This window comes from Chinchilla lanigera, unplaced genomic scaffold, assembly GCF_000276665.1.
Source record: "Chinchilla lanigera isolate Chin_1 unplaced genomic scaffold, ChiLan1.0 scaffold00030, whole genome shotgun sequence".
NCBI classification, from domain to species: domain Eukaryota; kingdom Metazoa; phylum Chordata; class Mammalia; order Rodentia; family Chinchillidae; genus Chinchilla; species Chinchilla lanigera.
In genome coordinates this window covers 15,049,893-15,058,524 of record NW_004955431.1, presented here as the reverse complement: position 1 = coordinate 15,058,524, position 8,632 = coordinate 15,049,893, and the positions used below count along the sequence as shown (strand labels likewise).

Here is an 8,632-nt window from a genome sequence, read left to right as displayed (position 1 = left end):
CTCATCAGTGCATTAACCTATTGAAGAGGTTAGTGCCCCGTGCTCTAATCATCTTTCAGAAGCCTCATCTCTGAGCACAGGAGCTTCTTGTGGGACATCTTTATCTAAACCATAGGAAGTTTACTGGCCAGTTTACAATTGGATTCCTATGTGCAAACTTTCACTTCATTGCATACTCCGTGTGATCAAGGACAGGTTATTTTTCCCATTTGTACTTCATGCCTTTTTTTGTTTTTTAAAATTAATTTCAATAGTACATTTTAAATATGCTTAATGATCACATTCACCATAGGGAGTTTGTACCTGTACATGATAAATCTTGATTCTTCTTTTTTCCCCAATCCCCTCCCCTCCCTTCAACCTATTCCCCCTTTTTATTTGCAAAAGCTTTATTTCCATTTTCCCCTTCTCCTTTTTCCCTTCCCTTTCTTCCTTTCCTCCTCACCCTCCTTTGTTCCCCTTCCCATTCGAACATTTTCTTCCTACCTCCCAATATCTATTATACATTTTGTTCTTCATTTACCCTTTCAGTTTCTCACACCAGAGGAACAATGGGATATGCAAACATGTGTCTCTGGTTTATTTCACTCAAGATTACAGTCTTAAGGTGAATCCATTTACCTAGAAATGTCTCATGTTTGTCCTTCCTCATACATACCTTTATTTGTGAAATGAGATTTTATAGTACAGACTTTACAAGGCTGATTACATGTGAGTGATACATGTTAAGTGCTTAGGCATGTAGCAAGCCCCGGGTATGTGTTTACTATTATTAATAGTAGCTGTGTTTGTGCTGTCTTCATTAGTATTGAGTGCCCAGTGATATAATGAAACTGAAGGTTACTTCCTCGGGTATATGTGTTCCTTTCTCATTTACTGACAGCCTACTATGTGCTCCATGTTGTTCTAGAGACCAAGGCTATTGGCCACTATGACCAAAGTGCATTTACATTTTATTTTGAGGATACGGATAGTAAACAAACAAAGAAAACTTGATAAGTACTTCAATAAAAATAAAATGGGTGATGAGATGGGGAAAAGTAAGAGAGCAGGAGGTTCCTTCAGATTTTATGATCAGGAAAAGCTGTTCGAAAGGCGGTTTTGAGACTGTTACCTGAAGGACAGAAGGCAGCAGCAAGGCAAACAGACGCGGTATGAATTTTCCAGGCCCAGGAAACAGCTAACACAGGGCCCTGAGCAGGGATGGAGGTAGTGTTTGAGGAGCAGAAAGAAGGCAGCGTGCCTAGTAAAATGGGCGTTGTGGGAAGAATGAAGGAAAAGGAGGTTAGTGGGTGGATCAGCTGCTGCACTGTGAGGAAAAGGGTTTGGCTGTTGCTTAAGGGGTTGCAGAGTCACTGGAAGGTGACTGGCATTTTACAGAGCAGGTGAGTGGCATTTTGAAGGTCGCCTCTGGTTGCTGGTGGAGCATGGGTTACCGAGCTGAAAGCACAGAAACAAGGATATCAGCAGGACGGTGCTGATGACAAGAAGTACCTGGGAGAAATGAGGGTGACCATGACCAAGGCTCTTTGACGGTGTGATGGTTAGACACAGCTCTTGGTCCCAGTATGGACATGGGGCAATAGATATCAACCAGGATGGTGCTTCATTGGTAGCCAGTTTTTTGCCCACCCCAGGAAGCTCTTGGCTCATCCCTCCAGGCCTCTGGGCTGTTTTCACTCTATGGAGGTTTTAATGCAAACCTGTAAAGTGATCGTAAAGTGTAAAGGTTTAATGTAAACCTGTAAAGGGTGAAGCAAAATTCCTGTAACTTCCAGGATGTTCCCCTATGGCTCCTGGAGCTATTCAGAAAATAAGGTAAAATCATGTTGAATCTAAAGGGAAAGAAAAACAATGTCTGTCCAAAGGCCAGCCAAGACTCCTGTGCTGAGAATGAACCATACCTCTACTGATTTCTCCACTGCAACAGTAACTACAGGTGAGCCAATTTGTTTTAGGAATCTTGAATGAAAAGCACATAGAGGCTTTTTCTAAAAGTTCAAACCCTGTGCTCCCATTTGGTATGTCCTACTGTGAGTGAAAATTTATGTCTCACATTTAATAATCAGGCACTGGGTTGGATGAATTTCCTCTTTGGATCCAATGAACTGAGGGCCAAAGGCATTTTTTGGTGTGTTTTTGCTGCTCTAACTTATATCACCAGTTACAGACCTGATATATACTGTACTTTGAATACTTTCCAAAATGCAGGAAAGAGGTCAAATGAAGTTGCTACAGGTCTCTTTCCTTCTGGCCATTTAGAGGAGGGGAGACCACCTTTGACAAGAGGATCCAAGTCCCTGGAACAATGGCTGTGACCAGCCTGGGCCAGTGTCTCCCAAATTTGTCTATACAAAGTCACCTGCTTAGGAGCCCGGCCTATGGTTGTTGGGTCAAAATAATATGCTCAGTTAATTTGATTTGAGATACAAAATAATTTTTTGGTATAAGTGCTGTAGACTTTTCAAGAAACTGGAGAGACCAGAAGGGATTTTTCAGGAGGGCTTTCATGGTACACTGTCCCAGCCACTAAAATGCTCAAAACTAGGCTGGGTCCTGAACCCAGGAGAGGTTCCCTTTTGTACAATGTGTGACGTCAAGCAAGTAGAGATACAGAAGTGAGACAAAGGCAGTCAGTCATCCTAGCAGCTAACCCCATCTTAGCCTTGAAAGAAACACATGCTGTGCATGTCAGGGTGTTGGGCTGCTCTGAAGCTTGTGTGTAACCCCATCTGTTAGTTTTGTCCGTGTTGGTCCGCAGTATCACCCCTGTAGGAGGGGTGGAGATTCCCAGGAGAGAACATCTGAAGTGTGTCCCTTATCAGTGAGAAAAGCACAGGACCTGGTATGAAAATGCAAGTCCACATTCCTGAGAGCGGTGTTGCCTGAGGAGGAGCTCTCCAGAGCTGGAAAGATTTTAGGAGGAAGAGAAAGGCTAGTTTTCTCTTTCTTTTAACTTTTTTTTTCTTGTACCGGGAATCAAACTTACGACCTTGTGCTTGCCAAGCAGACGCTGTGCTGCTGAGCTAAATCCCCATCCCCTGCTAGGTTTCTCTTGCGTTCTGCTTTATAAAAATGCCCCAAATATTGCACCAGCAAATTTTTATTGTATATCTGAAATTCAAATTTAACTGGGGATCTTGTATTTTCATTTGCTAAAATGGCAACCCTTGCTTGGATGGGTGGGAAATATTTCCAGCAGCATGGGCCACGTGGGCCACAGTTATCTCCTGGGACTACTTATTTCAGATCTACTCCTGTCTACACAGCTAGACTTTCCAACATGTAGCAAAGGGTATCATCACTGGAGCAGCTCCTTTCCTTACATACTTCATTGGGGTTTAGATTTCATAGCTCTGTTTAGAATATTCTTTCTTTCCTTTGCCCTCTAGTAAAAGCCATTATCCATCTATTTACCTATTCATCCATCCATCCATCCATCCATCCATCCATCCATCCATCCATCCACACACAAGTACTTATAGACCACATTTTGGGTTACAGACACCACAAAACAAGGGATCTATAATCTCCCTAGTATATGTCATGTGAATGGCTCATGCTCTATTTTGGAACCAACTTCTTGGAAGTGTCTCCAGACCATAGAAAGCTGTCATCACGATGAACAGAACAGCTCTGATCCCAGTATCTCTGGGTCTGTCCAACGTTAGCCTACTTACCTTGGATGCCACCAGTTGCCCTAGAACCAGCGTCAATCTCTGAAATGTACAGGGAATCTGAAAGCAAGATAGGACGGTGCTCGCGTACAAGTGAGGAAAGGTTAATTACGGAAACAAACAGACCTCAATAAGATGCATAATCACATTAGAAGTTTATTTCCTATTCAGGTCATAATTCTGGGCTGGGCAAGAGGTAGGTGGAGCAATCCTCTCCAGGATGGTCATGCACAGCCTTTTTGATCTCACCAAGTCACTTCCAAGATTGCTCAGAGACTATCCCAGCCAGCCAGAGAGGATGGGCCCAGGCTTGGAAGGGGCCGGTGTGACTTCCTCTTAATATCTATTGGATATCCACAGGCTACTCCTAGCTGCAAGGAAGACCAGGCTATGCACTCCTAGGAAGAAGGTAAGAACACGGATTCCAGTAACTTTTGAGGTTCCATTTTCTCTTTTGCTAAATATTCCATGGGTTGCCTTTCAAAACCAGTTGGGAAAATCTTGAACCCTTCTCAACCTTCATTCTGCCCTCCTCCTTCCCACTGGGAGAGATGGACTTTGTCCCTCTGCCTCTAGCTACGTGTTTAGCTCACCCTCTCAGCTTGGAGCCCTGCCAGGAGAGGGCCAGTGGCCGTGTCTTTTTCCTAAAGCCCAGTATCCACCACAATATTTGGCATGTAGATGCTGAAAAAGCGTTTGTTCCAGGAAATCGAAGCAGAGCTATTTAGGAATGCTGGTGGTGGAAACGCCGGTTCTCCAAAGGTGTTTTGCTCCTAGTTGTCGCTATAGGCAGAGCTACTGGGTTCTGGCTGCCTAGGAGGCACCCAGCGGTTGCCATGGGAACCAGCCACTCACAAAGCGCCGTTCTTTAGGCCCCTGAACTCCGCCCCTACTCCCTGCTGCCAGCGCCTTCTCAGATGCTGTCATGGGAACTGCCCAGGTGCCAGCGCCTCCCTGCAGCCCACCCAGCAGAGCGCCTGCGGGGCACGAGGTGGGGGCTGGGCTGCTGGTGCATTGAACCACCCCCTCTCCACCTTACCGCTGCTTGGGGGAGAAACGCATTCAAGTTCCAAAGCGACCAGCCGCCAGGAAATGCGCGACTGGGGCACATCCTAGTTAGTTTAAGAGCAGTGAGACCCGGCAGGGGCAGGGGAGCTCTCCTCAACCGCTTTGACTCCTCAGTGCGCAGGACGCGTAGGTAGCTGAGGATCACCTTAAGGACCTTGGGTTATGTTCTGGAGGAATGTGGGCTCTGAAGCATTCCCAGAGAGGAGCGTGTACGAAAGATGAGAGGTATGGTTTAACATTTAACTAGTTTTACAGTTCTTGGATTCATAAAAGGGGAAGAAGAACTCAGAGATGTTTCTTGAATGCCTGACAAATCTTGCTCACCAACCAATTCTGCCTACACCATCCAAATCATCCAGATTGCGTCCTGGCCTGAAGACTAAAACTGGGATATTCTGGGAAGCTGGAAAACTTCACGTTTACCTTCACCTTTACGACAAAGAAAATTCCCTTTGATGTCATACTGTTCTTCCCCAGGGCAGGGGTAGGTGTGAGGTCTTCTCTTATGTACAAAGGGCATTCCTTTCCTTCTTCACTGAAGCTTGGGGCTGGGGATGTAGCTCAGTGGTACAAGTGCCTGCCTGGCAAGCACAAGGTCCTGGTACCAAAAAAAATTCATTGAAGCTTGCATCTGCTTCTAAGCTGAGGCTTACCTTAATAGCCACCTACCCCTGCTCCCTGAAGCGTTGACCCACTGTTTCATTTTAGTCCTGAAAATGCCCCGTCCTAGGAAACCCAGGGACAGAGGAAAGGCTGCACCAGGTCTATAGGCAGACGTGGAGGGCTACAGGCAGGAGGCTGGCTCTGGACCCAGACCTGCCCAACCTGCACTTAATTTTGGCACTTGGCTGTGAGATGCTAACTTATATCTTTGGAGCCTTTATTTCCTTACCTGTTACAGGGAAAAAAGAATACCTACCTCGTGGGATAGGAAAGAATGATGTTAAGCACTGTCACATAAGAAGTGCTCAATCCACAATAATTTTTTTCTAGTGGTGGGTATTTGGACAGTTGCAATACACTTAATAAAAGTTTTGCTTTTTGTGGGGAGGGTCTTTTTGAGGCAGGGTTTCACTATGCAGTTCAGACCGGCCTTGAACTCACTTTGTAGCCCAGGCTGGTCCTGAACTCACAGTGATCCTCCTGACTCACTCTGCCAAGTGCTGGGAAAAGATTTGCTTTTATATCAAAGCCTGAGCGGCCCCACTGGAAGAGCATGTAACTGCATCAGGTGGCCAGGGAAGTCTTAGAATTACTTCCAATTGCTTATAGGGATCACAGGTGGGACTTTCCCATTTCTCATGTCCACTATGAGTCGTGATGGAAAATTCGAGGAGAAGGAAGTGTAACAGTGTTCTAAGTAGCAAGAGAATTTGAGCAGTGACAGTCACAGACCAAAAGCATACCCTGCCCCTCAACTCCAGTCCAGTGTATGTGGGAAGTACCTTGAGGAGGGAGGTTCTCTAACCTGAGAGGGCCCTGGAGCAGAGAGATGTAGTATCTGACATTCTAGGGTGCCTGACTGTCTAGGCACTCTAGAATTTTCAGGAAAGTTCTAGAACATTCTCGCTGATTGTGGGATATACTCCCTGTGGATAAAGCCAGAGGATAGGAAGACGTTCACAATATTGGTTGTGAGGAAGATTAGGGCAGTTGATGCATCTGCCTGTGAGATAGTCCTCTGAGGTAAACCATGGCAGTCTTGTAACCACATCTGGAGAGGTCAGACCCATCCCAGAGAGTCAGTAAATTTCCTTCTAGATAGAATCAAGGCCTTTCTACTGTGAGTCCTTCCCTGGAAAGCCTGAAGAATATTAAATGTGGAAAATCAGTACCTTCCTGCTTTCCCCCTCCACAGTTGACGGGTCTTCTTAGAGGTCATCTTTTGCACTGAGCTTTCAGCAGGCTTTTCTTTCTTGTGCAGGAATCAGTTCCTTGACTCCTAAATTGTGTCAAGGTCCACAAGAAGCGAGGCTTGTGCTGAGAGTGCTCACATTCAACAAAAATAGCACTGAGCAAGATAATGGCGAGCATGTCCCCAACTACTTCAGAATGCTCCATCTCTCAGGACCAGTGGCTCTTGTGGGGCCGGAGAGGATGGGGCTGCAAAGTATAACTGTGCATTCGGAGAAAGCTGGGTCTGGCGCTTTCTCCTCACCCGCCGCCTGAAACAGTGGAGAACTAAATACCAGCCACATTCCCCTCCCCAGAGCCCTCTGAGGAGGAAACCTATTAACAAAGGCAGGTCGGGGTCTACGGTCCTGTGGGACCAGAACAAGCATTTTGCCTCCAATTCTTTGTTGAGCCATTTCCCTACCACTCACCTCTGCAGGGGACTGAATGCCGTCTCCTGGATTCTCTGTATCCTCTTAACTGCTGCTCTCCACTTTTGGGATCACTGATGAGAGACAGTGACCCACTAACGCTTAAAATAGGGGCTCCTTTAGGCTGAAATTTCCATGGTAGCTGCCCCTCACGGAAGCCTCATCCACTAAAGTGGGCCTAGCAGCAGGTGGAGGGTGACTGTTGCATATTTTTATGTACACTTCAAATGCTTAATAAATACAGTGAATTCTTCAAGAGGAACCAAAACATTCAGCTTCTAAAAAAGAAAATGGGCTTGTGTTACAGTGGGGTAACAGAATGATCAGGTGAGTCTGGGTGGAATCAATAACCCTTCACTTTATATCCAGCCAATCTGTTATTGTGGGAGCACCATCAGGGAGCTTCATTATGTATGCAAAAAGACATCATTTCCTCCAGTGCAAAGAGAGCACACTTCATCTGCATTTTGCAGGTGTGAATAGGGTGCTAATGAGCACGGAGGAGATCTGGATGCAGGTACGTCATGGTTTGAGCTGGATAGAGGTCCTGGGACAAGCTCAGACCACTTAGATGCTCTGACCTATGTGCAACGGTCCCCTTCCTCACCCAAGTGAGGCTGGTGGAGAGGGATCGGGCTAACTTGTGCAGCTCTGCAGAGCCCTAGGGTGAGGCAGAAGGATGCTGCACCTCCATCCCAGGGCAGGGAGCCCCTCAGAGCAATGCCTGCCCACCCCCATCCCCAAGGAGCCTGCTAGAGGGGCAGGCTGGGCTTCTGGATCTCATTAGGCCACAGCTGCCTGCAGCCTGGACCCCAGAGTGTTGGGCTGGTTTCCATCACTTGGCTGTTGATTCGGCCTGTAATCATCATCAGAGGGCGCATTCCAGGCTCGCGGTTTAAGAGAATAGCATACTTCTGTGCACGGCGGAGGAGGCATTCTGTTCTGAGAGGTTTATGGTTCTCTGCAGCCCAGCCGCGCTCCTCCTGCCGTCTGCATCTGCCCATGCTCACAGCTTTGATGGCAGAGGAAGGCTGGCAGGATTCTGGGAGTGCATGCCCCTCTCCCAGTCTGGATATGCTGAGAGTTAAAAATGCAAACGTGGCCAGATGAAACGCGAGCTGTTGTTTGCGATGGAGATCCCCAGGGAGTCCTTGTGCTCTGCATCTTTATGGGAAACACCCCATAAACCACTGGCCTCCAGGTTTCCCATTGTTTTAGGGCAGAGCCCTCAATGCTGTCTCCTTCCGCAGTCCAGGTTCCTCTGATCACATTGCTGGCTGCAGCTACACACTGAGTATGGCTTCCCAGACCCTCACCTGCACCCACAGAGCCCATCAAGGCCAGTGAAGCTCTTGTTTTGGCAAAGGGGTAATTTCTCAATGCCCAAACCTCCCCTCTGTGCATAAGGATGACACTGGGGAAGCTGTCTTCTGGATGGGACATCAGCCGTGCCCAGACTGGCCTCCACTCACATGTATGAGACCTTTTCTTGTCTTTGTAATGGTGCTAGAGATGGAACCCAGGGCCTTGTGAATGCTAGGCAAGCACTCTGCCACTGAACCA

The 8,632-nt window shown here is 47.0% G+C and overlaps 1 long non-coding RNA gene across 2 annotated transcripts; it reads right to left on the bottom strand.

Moving 5' to 3' along the window:
* Window positions 1–3,815: 3,815 nt before the first annotated feature.
* LOC102019625 lies at window positions 3,816–6,258 on the bottom strand. Of its 2 annotated transcripts, none has more exons than XR_001234581.1 (2): window positions 6,191–6,258; window positions 3,816–4,075 (listed from the first exon to the last, which is right to left on the bottom strand). It is a non-coding gene; the product is annotated as an uncharacterized LOC102019625 (long non-coding RNA). The 2 variants fall into 2 exon arrangements; XR_261475.2 differs by lacking the exon at window positions 6,191–6,258 and adding an exon at window positions 4,271–5,255.
* Window positions 6,259–8,632: the final 2,374 nt, after the last annotated feature.